Source organism: Delphinapterus leucas, chromosome 9, assembly GCF_059928025.1.
Source record: "Delphinapterus leucas isolate spDelLeu-1000000601 "Yukka" chromosome 9, BTC_Dleu_Yukka2, whole genome shotgun sequence".
In the NCBI taxonomy this organism is placed as follows: domain Eukaryota; kingdom Metazoa; phylum Chordata; class Mammalia; order Artiodactyla; family Monodontidae; genus Delphinapterus; species Delphinapterus leucas.
This window is the reverse complement of record NC_143137.1, coordinates 65,562,116-65,577,196: the sequence shown is the minus strand read 5'-3', so window position 1 is coordinate 65,577,196 and position 15,081 is coordinate 65,562,116. Positions and strand designations below refer to the sequence as shown.

General features: G+C 38.2%; 1 protein-coding gene across 1 annotated transcript in view; it reads right to left on the bottom strand.

Moving 5' to 3' along the window:
* Positions 1 to 1,264: 1,264 nt before the first annotated feature.
* Positions 1,265 to 15,081, bottom strand: part of ARL4A (ARF like GTPase 4A) — a 55,489-nt gene continuing 41,672 nt past the window's right edge. Inside the window, exon 2 of the mRNA XM_022587243.3 lies at positions 1,265 to 15,081. This exon is cut by the window's right edge and continues 40,404 nt beyond it. The gene's annotated coding sequence lies outside the window, so the exon portion shown is untranslated.

The following is a 15,081-nucleotide window of genomic DNA, read 5'->3' as shown; positions in this document are numbered from 1 at the left end:
AGCCATAGAGAAGAATAAAATATTGCCATTTGCAGCAACATGGATGGACCTAAAGATTATCATACTAAATGAAATAAGCCAGAAAGAAAAAGACAAATATTATATGATATCACTTACATGTGGAATCTAAAAACTATTACTAATGAATTTACTTACAAAACAGACTCATAGACATAGAAAATAAACTTATGGTTACCAAAGGGGATAGAGGCAGAGGAGGGATAAATTAGGAATACACACTACTATATATAAAATAGATAAACAACAAGGATATATTGTATAGCAAAGGGAACTATATTCAATATATTGTAATAAACTACAATATAATGGAAAGTAACCTGAAATATACATATATGTATATACTTATAACTGAATCACTCTGCTGTACACCTGAAACCAACACAATACTGTAAATCAACTATACATATATATTATTGCTTTAACCAGATTCAAAGTTCTCATAAAAGATTCACATTATCAACTAATTTTGATTTTTTTTTTCCCAAGAGTCTCATTGCTGTAAGAAGCTTATGATGTGATGACATTATTCTGAGATCTGATTTGGAATGAGTCAAACTTCCTTCTGCATGAAAAGCTAGAGGAAGGGATGGAATATCAACCCATCTGATATTATCCCTAAAACTCCTAATTCCCTGGAAATAAAGGCCTTCATAATTTCTTGTTTAGTTGTTCTGTCACTTTTCTCCTCCTTTCCTGGAACTGTAAGATCTGTAATCTTAGAGGTGGCCTCCCCTAATATACCACTCTAAACAATAAAGAACAGCCTATGGGCTTTTGTTTTTAGAATATGTTTCGGTATCCACTCTGGTGAAAGATGGTGCAAAACACCTTGAAAACACCATGTGACAATGTCAACAAAATATCATCCTCAAGAAAGCAGTGCTCCCTTTACCCTAGATTACCCATCCAAGGAGGAGGAGGGGGCCATTTTGGTAAAACACAGGCACTGTAAAGAACACACACCATGACTCATTTCTTAAGATCCTCTTAGTTCAATTCGGTTCAAATATTTACTACTATATTCCACATGCAATCAGAGATGTTACCAATACAAAAGCGAATCAAGGGCTTCCCTAGTGGCGCAGTGGTTGAGAGTCTGCCTGCCGATGCAGAGGACACGGGTTCGTGCCCCGGTCCGAGAGGATCCCACATGCCGCGGAGCGGCTAGGCCCGTGAGCCATGGCCGCTGAGCCTGCGCGTCCAGAGCCTGTGCTCCGCAACGGGAGAGGCCACAACAGTGAGAGGCCCACGTACCGCAAAAAAAAAAAAAAAAAGGTGAATCAAGGCGCACACACTGCCCTTACCTTAAGCTGGAGGAGACAGACATAGCAATGGATAATACCATCTAGTAAGAGAGGAACATGGTCTCTCCTCCCGTACCTCTCCCCAGCCCCCAACCACCACTCCCCACACACAAATGACAACTCTTTTATCCCCATAGGAATTCATGTAGAAAAAAATTACATAAAGCTTTAATAATGTATGGACAATGCAATGACTGCCTCTGACTCATAACTCTCCTCATCCCATATATATTTTCCAAAAATGTCCCATATTCTCCAAATTTTTCTAGCCCTCCATCCACCTGTGGACCAGAAGTTAAAAAAGATTCTGACTCTTGGAAATCCCTGGAGATGAACATTAGGAGTACAATGAGAATTATCTAGTTCTTTCAATGTTTGCTTTCGAAATCTTTGAAACTACTAAAAATGATAACTTTTTTCCTCAATATCACCAAAATCCACTGATCTCTTTGTCCGTCTATTGATTTTTACATGTGTATTCCAACACTTCCTAATATATGTTTTTCATAACATTAGTCCAGGGGATACTAGGGAAAGAAAGGCAGTTGTTGAGGAGAGGGTTCTGTGGTCAAGAAACTTGGAAATGTCTACATACTACTGATCCTTCAGAGATTCATAAGATATATGAAGATAAAATCTCTGAGAAGTCTTGCAATATAGAAGTGCAATTAATTTAACTCTGTAGTTCCCTAACTTACTCAGTCAAAACACTCTTTGATCTTAAGACATATCCTGAGAAATCAGATTTTCATGGAACACATTTAGGAAACATTATTGTAAATTGATACCTTTGGAGTTATTTGGCTGAGAATGGAAGACTTCCATTCTCCAGATCTAAGATCTTACGATTCATTCATTTCTTCAGCAAATATTTATTGAGCATCTACTATCTGTTAAGCACTTAATTTCCACTTGTTCATTTAACTCTAATCCACACTTCGGGGATCAATCAGGCCTCTAAACATGTGAAATGTAAAGAACCTCCATAGAGCTCTGGAGTGATCATCAAATCCACTTTGTCATTGGCCGGGTTTTGATGACATTCCCTTTCCATTAAGTGGTATTCAGTCACAGTCCTTTCACCTAGCCTCAGCATCAGCCCTGTATCCAGTGATTGAGTTTCCACACTGTCCCAAACATATCAGATTGTCTCCTTTGGCCTCCTGTTCAGTTCCTTCTGGACTGAGTCCAACTTATGCCCAAAGCACCCAGGGAATTGGAACCAGGTCTCTGAGGAGCAGTGCTCACATCTAGCTCCCTGATACCTACAGTCAAGCACCTATAACTAGGCCCCCATGTTATTCTACATTTATTTCTTTCAGACCTTCCAGGATTTCCACTGTGACTTCATATGTCTGGCTCTTGCATCCCAGCCATTTCCAATTTCCTCTGTCCTCCATCAACCAAGCCCTAAGTGTGAAAATTCTCTCCTCCTTTAGAACTGGGCAACCCTGGTTTGTTTTTCCTCTTTCGTTTCTGAATACTCCTTTGCCACTCCTTTCATGGGTTTTATTTTTGGCTACAGTGTCTTAAACATAGTCTATGCTCAGGCACAGTTCCAGGCCCTGTGTTTTCTTTCCCTACATTCTCTCACTGGCAGCCCATTTACCCTCAACACTTCAACTACAATAGAAAATATGAAGAAATGTTAAAATCTGACTTATCTTTCATCTTTTCTGAACAAGTTTGTGAAGACCAAATGTGCATAATCTGAATGAAACATTCATAAAGAGCATGGTAGACACTTTAAAATATCAATATCAAAATACACACTTTTGTATATCAATACATACTCAGAGAACAGAAGACAATACTCATAAATACCATTTTAAGTTGGTATCAAAATTTAAATTAGCCTTTTTTTTAAAGATTTATTTATTATTTATTTATTTTTGGCTGCGTCAGGTCTTAGTTGCGGTATGCGGGATCTTCCTTGAGGCATGCGGTATCTTTCATTGTGGCGCGCAGGTTTCTCTCTAGTTGTGGCGCGCAGCCTCCAGGGCACGTGGACTCTGTAGTTTGCAGCATGCGGGCTCTCACTGAGACATGCGAGCTCAGTAGCTGTGGCACGCGGCCTTATTTGCCCCATGGCATGTGGGATCTTTGTTCCCCCGCGGCCTGTGGGATCTTAGTTCCCTGACCAGGGATTGAACCCACGTCCCCTGCATTGCAAGGCAGATTCTTTACCACTGGACCACCAGGGAAGTCCCAGCCTTTATATAATTATTTTGGAATGCACACATTCCAAAATATCTACATCTTTCCTCCAGAAGATGTAAAAAGTTTTGATTTCCATTCTGTCTAGTATCATTAAACACTCATCTCAAAAGACATTAAAATAAATACTCCTCCCCATATCATTATTTAACAAATGTCTTAGGTAAATTAAGAGTTGAAATTGTGTTCATATATGAAAATGGTTAATTCATTGACTCACTAATAGAACAACTGATTCTCTTTTTCAGTTGTGACATTAAAATAATATCTTATGGGGCTTCCCTTGTGGTGCAGTGGTTGAGAGTCCGCCTGCCGATGCGGGGGACACGGGTTCATGCCCCGGTCCGGGAGGATCCCGCATGCCGCGGAGCGGCTGGGCCCGTGAGCCGTGGTCGCTGAGCCTGTGCGTCCGGAGCCTGTGCTCCGCAACGGGAGAGACCACAACAGTGAGAGGCCCGCGTACCACAAAAAAAAAAAAAACAAACTTATATTTGCAATGTGTTATGCCCCTCAAATTCTTCCTGATTGTCCGTCCTCAGTAGATTTCACTGAGAAATGAGGAGTACGAATTAGAATCTCCATTTTATCATTTAGATATTGGGTCACAAAAGTTTAAGTGACTTATTCAAGGTCACATACATGAACCCCAACAGAATCCAAATAAGAAAACGACTATCTCCTGTTTCTCAAGTATAAGACTCTGAATATCTTCATATAGTTTTTATAGTCACTCCTATGATGAGTAAGCAATATATCTGAAAAAAACAACAGTGTACCACAGAACATAAATCTTAGATTGCTGTACCATTTCACAGGTAAAGAAAGAGGAGACCCAGAAGTGTTATGACAGCCAAGTTCAAAAACATATAAAAGCCATTGCACAACCAAGGTCACAGAAATATGGAAGCCATTGCACAACAAATTTAAACCCTGAAATTTCATTTGTATAGATAAGTATAGATAATGTGATTATATTTTACCCTTTCTAGTGTCTTCATCAGCTTCTGAACACATTTTCTGGTTCACTTTTCATCTCTGATGCTGAAGATAAATTTGTCCTCTAACACTCTTCAGAGCTAATTTCCTGAGAATAAAATGATGTGAGGTGAGCTATTTAATGAGGTCAATCACTTAATTTCTTGCACTATTTTGAGGTAACTGGGCTAGTAATGACATTTTTAAGTCTGTCCTTTATAAACCTTTTCCCCTTTTGCAGAACTATTGTTAGTACACCAGTAGCATTTGAAGTGAACATTTGAAGTTCATAAGGGCATATATCCTGCCAAATCAAAGGCAGTCTGATATTCTTTAAAAAACAATACTACACTTTTTAGATGTGATAATGCTTGAAAATAGTCACACGTTTTATATATATATATATATATGTATGTATGTATATAAAATCTCCCTTCACTATTACATATAATTGATGCAACTGATGTGGAATATATCTATAAAACATGTTCTTTCCACTGGTTTCCAGATCTTTGTTTGACTTTCTTCTCAACTCTTCTTCAGTGTATATGCATACTTATTACTTTGGCTTACTTAAACCTGGCTTCTGGATTTCTTAATAGACAACTGAAATATAATACAGACACCACGTGAGAAATTTCCAAAGACTTGCAACAGTAATTAATGATATTTTTAAGTACATAATATACTTATCTCACAAGCAGCAATAATGCAAAATATGGAAATGTGATAGAGAATTGATGAACCAGTTTTCAACTTGTATTGGACATATAAATAAATACATATCTGGTTTTAATATAGGTTTATTCTGCAGCTTTTTATTTGTATTTATTTATTTATTTTGGCTGCGTGGCATGTGGGATCTTAGTTCCCTGACCAGGGATCGAACCTGTGCCTCCTGCAGTGGAAGTGCGGAGCCCCGGCCACTGGACTGCCAGAGAATTCCCTATTCTTCAGCTTTTTAAAAGTTAGAAAATTAAACATATATGTGATTTTGAAGTAGTAAAAAGGATGGAGCCAGATCTAAATTCCAATTCTGACTCTGTTAACCTAAGTCCCTTGTATCTTAGCCTCTTCTCTTTAGTAATCATCAAGTCCACCAATGATAAAATATAATAACAAATTGTAGATTTCCTAGCATAAAACATGAAAAATAGTAGATATCTTTCATTTTTCTTTCTTACTACATCATTGCTTTTATACTTCTCCAAGTAGAACCATATTTCTTCAGTTTAAATACCTTAAATTTAAAATGCATGTAATGAAATTTCTACTTCATTCTAGTATAAATCTTGTACAAGGAAGGACCCTAAACTCATTGCTTGAGTATCAAGAACAAAGGGTATATTTTTGGTTTGTTGTTTTTGTTGGCCCAAAGAAAAAATACATTTGTTGATTTGTCATCTTCCTGAATTCTATCTCACTATGTTCATGATCTTTTTCATATCTTTGTCTACGAATGGAGTCTTTTTCTTAACTTTAATTTACAGCCATACTATCCCATTTAAGCATTTACCCTATATATTTCAAAACTCAATATTCTATAGCATGACACTAAACGTTTCTTCCAGTAATTTCTCTTGTGTGAAAGTTGCAACACAAAACAGATCACAGGCATCCACTATCAGGAAAAACTAAGGTGTTTATACCTGACCTCATCCTAAAATTCTACAAGTAAACGGAAATCATGGTTCTCACAGTTACTATTTCCTCCCCTGCTATTTAACATCCTTCTTTGAAAATCTTGCTTGCAGCTCATACTGTTAGAACAGTAATCACAAGTGACATTCTACCTGGAACAAAGCATTCAAAGATTTAGAGATTTGTGATGAACCACACTCTCTCTTTGGGGCCCATTGATCAGCAAAGCTCTCCTGTGACACTTTTCTGGTTTCCTGGAAATGAAAGTAATCCAATCACATCGTGAACACAAGCCCATTCTACCTATCCTGGAGAACTTGTTCAACAGTAATAGGTTAATTTCCACTACCAATCTAATTCCGTATTTTTCAAATTGCATGTTGTAATCTAATAGCGGGTCTTGAAATCAAATTAGTGTGTTATAAACAGCATTTTGAAAAGTGAAAGAAAATAGAGATGGATTGAAAGAAAACAAATAGAGACTATCAGAGAGCACCGCATACAACAGGGACAAATATTACTTTATAAAACTTTTGTTTTCTTCGTGTGTATGTGTGCATACGCATGTGCATACGTCTGGGTAGTAATGTAGGAGGTATTTCTTAATGCTGACCATAGCAAAACAATCTTCGAAAGTCACTGAACTGGTATAACAAAGATCAGCCACCCGAATGTCACTTCAAGGAAGGGCTTCTTGCCCAGCTGCTGCAAGTGATGTCATCAGACACCTTCAGGGATTGTTTCTGCTGCAAAGAGCCACCTCCCACCTCAAATTAGATCTTACCCTTCTCAGGAGCTCCCGCATCCAACAGTTGACACAGGGGAAAGAAGGCCAGACTATTTTGTTCCAAACCAAGACAACACTGAAGGATATTTTAATTTCATATCTCCTCTTGGGATCAGTTGAGACTGTTGTTCAGATCTGCAGAGCACTTCAATCTCTCCCTTTACCCGGGCCTTCTTCCTTCTTCTCTCTTCTACAGGTGTGGATTCCAAGGCACTCCTTAATAAACATTCTACTACACACTAAACTCCACTCTAGCATCTGCTACCCAGAGAACCCAACCTGTGATATCTAGGTGATGGGGTAACAAGTTTTGAGGGCCAAGTCAGCTGAGAAGGCCAAACCTATAAGAAGCAAAACGTCTTTGAATAAAATATAATAGTTAATTTTTCAAGGGAACTGCAAATTCAAAGGCTAACATTGTAACCCTACTCTGTTTACCCTAATGGCTACTGATGCCTTTGATCAAAGTGAGCATATCCATTTATTAACAATGGTTAGCCCGTTACCATTTTTTCCTTCCCTTGCACAGCTGTCCTATCCCAAAGGAAATATGCTCAAGGGGCTATGAATAGTGCTTCATTTCTTCTGCCAGCACTACTCCCATTCATCCCATCTTAGTGGCTCTTTGGTTATTCTTGCCATCCTTTGTCTCACAAATATGCCTACATCAATGCAGCTGAGAAACAGTGAGCAAACCAATAATGTCATCTATAAGGAGGGGTGGGGAGCAAGGAGGCATAGAGGGTGTTAATAGTGAACCATGCAAGTTACTTATATTAAGTATTATCCAAGGAAAAATGTTTAGAAAGCTGTTTAATACCTGGGCTGTGTTTTCTGGGACAACCAAATAAAATTCTTACAGCAGATGAAATATTCTCATAGAAGGTTATTTTGTTTTCTAGGATATAAATATTGGCAACAGAGACTGACTCAACTATTTTGACTGACTAATTTGGTCAGATCAGTTAAAAAAAAAGATATTAGTTTGGGTTTTTCTAATTTATTTTTAAATTAAAATATTTATATTTGCTCAGTTATCCTGCTGTCACAGGATATTTCTAACATCTTGCTCCAACTCTGAGACATCTGTTTGTTTTCTTCCTCAAATATATTTTGATGTGTGTCCTCTAGATAGGAACGAATGGTAGTAGGTGGGTTGAGTGTAAGGTGGAAGTTTTTTTAACAAAAAATGGAGAAAGTCAAAGAATTTTTAAGATCTCCAACTAAGGACATTAGCAAAGTGCATGTAAACTTGATAAAAACAGGCATTTAACTCTTAATATTTTGGTCCAGTATAATTATTGTATAAATTCCAGCAAAGGTAGGCATTCTCACATTTCATTTTATTTCCAAGGGAAAATAATGGTCATTTACTTTTCTTTTTTCTTTAAGTGAGATAAATAGAAAGACTGAGAAGTAGCAGTGTATCTGTTGTGCTTTCACTAAAATAAGGTTTATTTTCTTCCATTCTGGGAATCTGCTCAAAGAGGAGATGGAATATCAGGTCGGTTTGAATAAGGGGAATGGAGTAATAAGCTCGCAGCCACAATATGAATGAATTAGAGGAAACAGCTGCCACCTAAGCTTGCTCAATAAAGTGATGCAGGGATTCCGTGTGACCTGGCATTTCCAGTGTCTCAATGGTCAGCCAGATTTCTTTGTTTCTCATGCATTTTCTATGCTGGGAATGTTCTCCTAGCTTTTCAGTCTCCTCCCAGACCTGACACTCCACTTTGGAAGTGAAGCAACAGTGGCTGCCTGAAGTGGTGACAACAAAACAGTGGCCCCCATCTGCTTTTTCTTTCACACTGTAAATAAAGCTGTTATCTATCATAAAATGATTGAAGAGGCCCAGAGATACACTGGGGGTTGAAGGAAGACCCTTCAAAGATCCACTTGCAAATGGAGCGGTAAACTAACTTGCAGGGGCTAGACAGCCTGTAGGAGGTGACATCTTCTCACTCACTGTCTACACTCACTGAAAAGGATAAAGAAGCCGTATTCATACCTGTCACTTTCCCTGTCATAGCCAGAGGAATCACATTGTTCCAGATGAAGGACAATGAGTAATATCCATTCTGCTGAAGGTCTGACCTCTAGATCACGCGCACAATGTCAAGCTTTTCTCATAGAGACATTTCTTTTATCATAAGACCTTTCTATTTACTTGAGGACTTGGATTCAACAAAGCAACCAAGAAGATTGAAGGGACTTCCCTGGTGGCACAGTGGTTAAGAATCCCCCTGCCAATGAAGGGGACACGGGTTTGAGCCCTGGTCTGGGAAGATCCCACATGCGGCAGAGCAACTAGGCCCATGCACCACAACTACTGAGCTTGCACTCTAGAGCCCACGAGCCACAACTACTGAAACCTGCGTGCCTAGAGCCTGTGCTCCACAACAAGAGAAGCCACCGCAATGAGAAGCCCACGCACCGCAATGAATAGTCCCTGCTCACCGCAACTAGAGAAAGCCTACGCAGCAACAAAGACCCAATGCAGCCAAAATTAAACAAAATTAAAAAAAATAAAGTAAATTATGGTAAGAAAAAAAGAAGATTGAAGATTATCTATTTCTGCAGCTATATACCTACACTGAGGATACATACTGTGTTTTCTCAGTGTCATTCAGTTACTCTGATGACAATTAAGTGAGTTTCATGGAGTGATAGGCTATCGCTGCTACCTCTTTCAAAGCATAAATTTTAAGTCACTCTACATGTCAAGAGAGAAATGTCTAGGACCCTCCTAGGTGGTAAACCTGTGGATACTCAAAAACAAATATAAAAAGAATGAGACAATCTAAGCAAGAAAACAACTTAAATAATTCAGTCATGTAAACTCTAATCACACTACCTGAAATAAATTACGATGTCCTGTCAATGAATAATGAAACTTTCACACACTGGCAGCTATGAAGAGCAGCGTTATAGACCCAGGCAAACTCATAAATAACAAATATTTTCTTCTGTGAGTTAAGTTCGAGACAATTTGGCACCCGGTCTGGTACAGAGTTATCCTTCTAGCTTTCGGCCACATTTATGCTCTTTTTACATTTTAGTTAGAGTCCATCCCTCAGAGTCTTTCAGTGGTTTTCTTTAAGTAGTTTCCAAACAGTTTAAATTAACCATCCTCTTCAAGAGAGAAGAGTTTAATCCTTCTCTAATTATATGACCTGATTGTGAACTGTGAAAGTAAACGATGTTAATTAGTAGGACAGACTGGGAATAAAAGAGGCAAAACAAATGCTTTTTTCTCCCTTTACCCTTTAACCCTCATTAGTCACTTTCCTGTGAATACTTTGGTTTGTCTCTTAAAAGAATTTTCAAAGCATGTGATTTCTCACTTTTCTACTTCTCTAAATAGTAAGCATAATCCAGGCTGGACCATTTCCATTCTTCCTATTATTTAAAAAAAAAAGTAAAGTTTCTCAACAATATTAGGACAGTTTTCTTTGTTTACATATATAGCTCAGGAAAAATACCATGAAAGAGTGTATTTGTTTTCTATTAGTGCATAACAATTACCCCAAGTCTTAACAACTCAAAGCAATAAGCATTTATTACCTCACACATTTTCTGAGGGTCCTGATGGAAGTGTCATACCTGAATGGTCCTGGCTCAGGGTCTCTTAGGAGGTTGCAATCACAACCTCGACCATGGATTTCAGTCATTTCGAGGCTCCGCTGGGGCTGAAGGATGCATTTCCAAAGTGGCTCTTCTGCATGGCTGTCGGCAGGAGGCCTCAGCTCCTCCCCACATGGACTTCTCCATGGGGCTGTTTGATCATTCTCATGCCATGGAAAATAATTTCCCCTAGAGTGAGCATACGGGAGAGGGCAATGCCTTTATCTCCTAGTCCTAAAAGTCACATAGCATCATTTGTGCAATATTCTCCTTATTAGAAGGGAGTCAGTTAGTCCAACACAGACTCGGGGGAGGAGGACTCTTAGGTTCAACCCTTTGAGTTTGTGGACATGTATTCAAATCACCACAGAGGGGAATCCTACGGGAAGATCGGCTCTCTCAGCAATCTCATATACAATATCTGGAATCTCTATCCCAAAATACTCACCCCTCAAAAAGACAGATGTATTATTCAACCATAAAAAAGATGGAAATCCTTCCATATGCAACAGTATGGATGAACTTTGAAGACATTATGCTAAGTGAAAAAAGCCAGTCTCAGATGGACAATTGTAGTATGATTCCACTTACATTAGGAGTATAAGTAGAATAATCTAACTCACAGAAGCAGAAAGTAGAACAGTGATTGCCAGGGGCTGCGGGGAGGGGGAAATGGGGAATTGCTAGCAGTTCAAAGGGCGTAAAGTTTCCGTTATGCACGATGAATAATTTCTAGAGATCTGCTGTACAACATTGTATATTGAGCACTTAAAAATGTGTTGGGAGGGTAGATTTCATACTATATGTTCCTACCACAATAAAGATATAATTAATTTTAAAAGAAAAAGTGACTAATTCACAATAAGAAGTTACTCTAGCTGGTTTCCCTGTGATTAAATACAGCTACAGGTAACTTGTCACGTATGCTAGCACTTTCAGGTGATTACATTTTTGAATTTTTTAAATTAAAGTTGTTAACTTGACCTACCAGTTATGAACTTAATAGAAAGATTTTCTAATAAAAATTCCATTATACCATTGTTTTTACAATACAAATGTATTGGTTTTCTATTGCCGCTATAATGAATTACCACAAACTTAATGGCTTAAAACAACAATCATCTGTTATTTTACAGTCTTAGAAGTCAGAAGTATAAAGTAGGTCCACAGGGTTGTGTTCCTTCTGGAGGCTCTAGGAGATAACGTGTCTCCTTGCCTTTTCTGGCTTCTAGAGGCCACCTACATTCCTTGGCTTGTGACCCCTTCTCTTCTACCTTCAAAGCATCTTCTCTCCTCTTGACCTCCTGCCTCCCTCTTCTAAGGATCCTATGATTACATCAGGCCCACCCAGATAATCCAGGATAATATATCTATCTCAAGATCCTTAACTTAATCATATCCACATCTGCAAAGTTACTTTTGCCCTTTCACAGATTCTAAGAATTAGGAAATGAACAACTTTGGGGGGCCTTTATTCTGTGTCCCACAACTGATTTTAGGAGGATGTCACAGTTCAATTAAATTGTGGAAAATACCCTGACAGATTTAGTTAATACCATAAGAAAAAGACTTAAGTTAATTTGAGCTACCTGTTAACACATAACCAGTGACCAAAATGATCGACTTTACGTACAGAGATCACATTTGGCCTTCTTTCCAAAATCAAGCCTTAGGAGGCTGGAAAATTGTCTTTACTTCCAATACTTGTTTATAGTTAACATCTTGGATAAAATAGAAATGAAGCCTGAAATACGTGCAGGTAATACTCTCAAAACATCAGTTTCTTTTACCAGTGGCTCCCATCTCACATTCTTATCACAACCAACCAACAAATGATGAAGAAATACAAACTGAATATTGAGAAATGTTCACTTTGAAACATGAACTTTGCCAAAGAAACTCTGGACAATTTCTTTTGAGACTGGAGAAGAGCTTTTCATACACACAGAATCATAGGACTTACAGAGTGCAATGGGACCTAGGAAATTTTAAATAATACAGTTCTTCTCCACTCCTGATGCCCACCCCACACCCCTCATTTTATATATGAAGATGCTAAGGATCAGAGAGATTAACATACTTTTAACCTCTTAGTAAAGCTAGTAAGTGACACAGCTTGTCCTAGAGGCCAGGTCTTCAGACCCCTGACCCAGTGTATTTTTACTTTATCATATACCCGTCACATGCCCAGATTTATTCCTTGTTTAAAAAAAATGCACAATGTAACGTGTATGAAGGCTGTGCATGGCATGGGGCAATGACAGGAATGGCTGCCACGTGATAAGACCTCAACGTGTGCTGACTTCTATAACAGACACCTTTAAATATGTTGTCTACCTATATTTTATCACAGCAAGGTAGGAAGCATTACCCCTGCTTCTAAAATGAAAAATGAGATAAAAGATTTTTAGAAAAGTAAAAAAAAAAAAACTGACCAAAGCAAGAGTGCTAGGATGTGGCCTGGGCCTCTCCTTTCAACAACAAAGCTCACAAATAAATTCTCACTACATTTCTGAAGAAAGAATAAAGAACTATGCAAGTTGAATATGGAATTTCAACTGTCAATAACATTATGAGAAGAAATTGCTACCAATGTCATGCAGTAAAAGTTGCAAAACCACACGGTGTTAATAGATTCATTTCTTCATTAAACAAGCACTCATTGACACTCATTGAGTAATTGACACTCACTGAGTGTCAATTATGTACCAGGTGCTATCTATATACGACGTGAAAAAGATAAATTCGGTGTCACTCTTATTTAATAAATAAATCATAAAATTTTAGGTAGTGATATATCACATTTTTAAAGAATCATATAATTTCAGCAGGGTAGGAAGGGAACAGAAATTTACAGAGGAAAGACCTCTCAATAAGGTGACCTTTGAGAAGCAATCTGAAGATGTGAAGGAGATAGACATGAGGAGGCTTAGGAAAAGAGTGTGCCAGACAGTAGGAAAAGCACTGTAAAGATCCAGATACAGGCAAACCTTGACCTGCTTAAGGCAGCAGGAAATCCAATGTGAGCTAAAGCCAAGTGGCTCAGGGTAGGATATTAGGCAAGGTCTTGTCCATGTAGGTCATTGAAAATACTTTGGCTTTAATCCTGAATATCATGGGAAGTCTTTGGAAAGCATCGATAAGGAGACTAAAATGACTGAATTTACATTGCAAGTAGGTTAAAAATTGCATATGAAGAACACATGGTAGGTGGGCAAATATGGAAGTAGGTCAGGTAGGTTGTACAGCAATCCGTGTAAGAAATAGCAGTGCCTGGGGTAAGTTGATAATGATGGAAGGTGTGACAAGTGGTTCAAATCAGAACACAGTTTAGAGGTAGAGCCAAAACACTAGCTGGTGGGTTGGATCGGAAAGAAAGAAAAGTTAAAAGTGATTCCTAGCCTTTTAGCCTAAGTACATGGATGAAAATAAAGACCATATACTGACGTGAGGAAGAGATGGGGAGGAGTATATTTTAAGTGAGAAGGTGAAGGTCAAGAGTCCTATTTTACATATATTAATTTGAGAAGTCAAGTGGATGCCAAAACAGAAATAAGGAGTAAACAAATATACTTAGGAGTCTGGGATTCAAAAGAAAGGTCAGATGAAGAGATTAGAGCAAAAGATTCATCAGTATTAAATGGCATTTAGAGCCATGAGATTGGATGAGCTCCCCTAGGAAGTATAACTAGGGAAGAGAAAAACAGTCCACTATTGAGAAGTTGGGGAAAGCAAGAAGGGGCAGTAAAAAAGATCATGAAGGAGCAGCCAGTGGATATGAAGAAAATGATGGGAGTCTAATGCCTTGTAAGGGAAGTGAAAAAAGTAAATAAGCACAGGGAGATGTTCCTTTTGTAGAAAGGCACAGATGACACAGTAGAAAGATTAGAGGAGTTAGGGAAGAGTGGGAGATTGGGCCATATTAGTGGGGTACGATATCAATCACCTGGGTAGCCTGGACTTCTGGTCGTATCCAAGGTAATCTAGACTGTTTTAGTTGAGAGCATAACACGATTAGTTAAAGGTATGAAAAGATAGTGCTCAATTTCTAAATAAAATTGAACTATGCTAAGTATTATTATCATAAAAATTTCAATTTGTGGAATGCTTAGGAATTGTAGTTTTCTGCTTAACTGACTCTTCTGCATAGCTGCCAACTAGGGTTTCAGCTTTCAAATTATTCTCAAATATATCCATACTTTGGTATTCGGGGTACTTTAGTATATTAAAATGAACATGAGCTAACACTCTTTCTAAATATTATTCTCATGTTGAATAACTTTAGGTAGCAATTACACTGGACCATTCTCACATTTAGATTCAGGGAAAATCGGATTAAAACTAATGTCTAGGAAAGCCTTTAGACAGGGGAAAAAAATTCAAACTGGTTATATTAGAATAAATTCTGGTACTCAGAAAAGGGAAGAAAATTCCAGCATGACCCCTCTGTCTTGGTGAACCCAAGTGGCTGACAGATTTATCTATGTAGAATTATGTAGATCTTTTAGCATT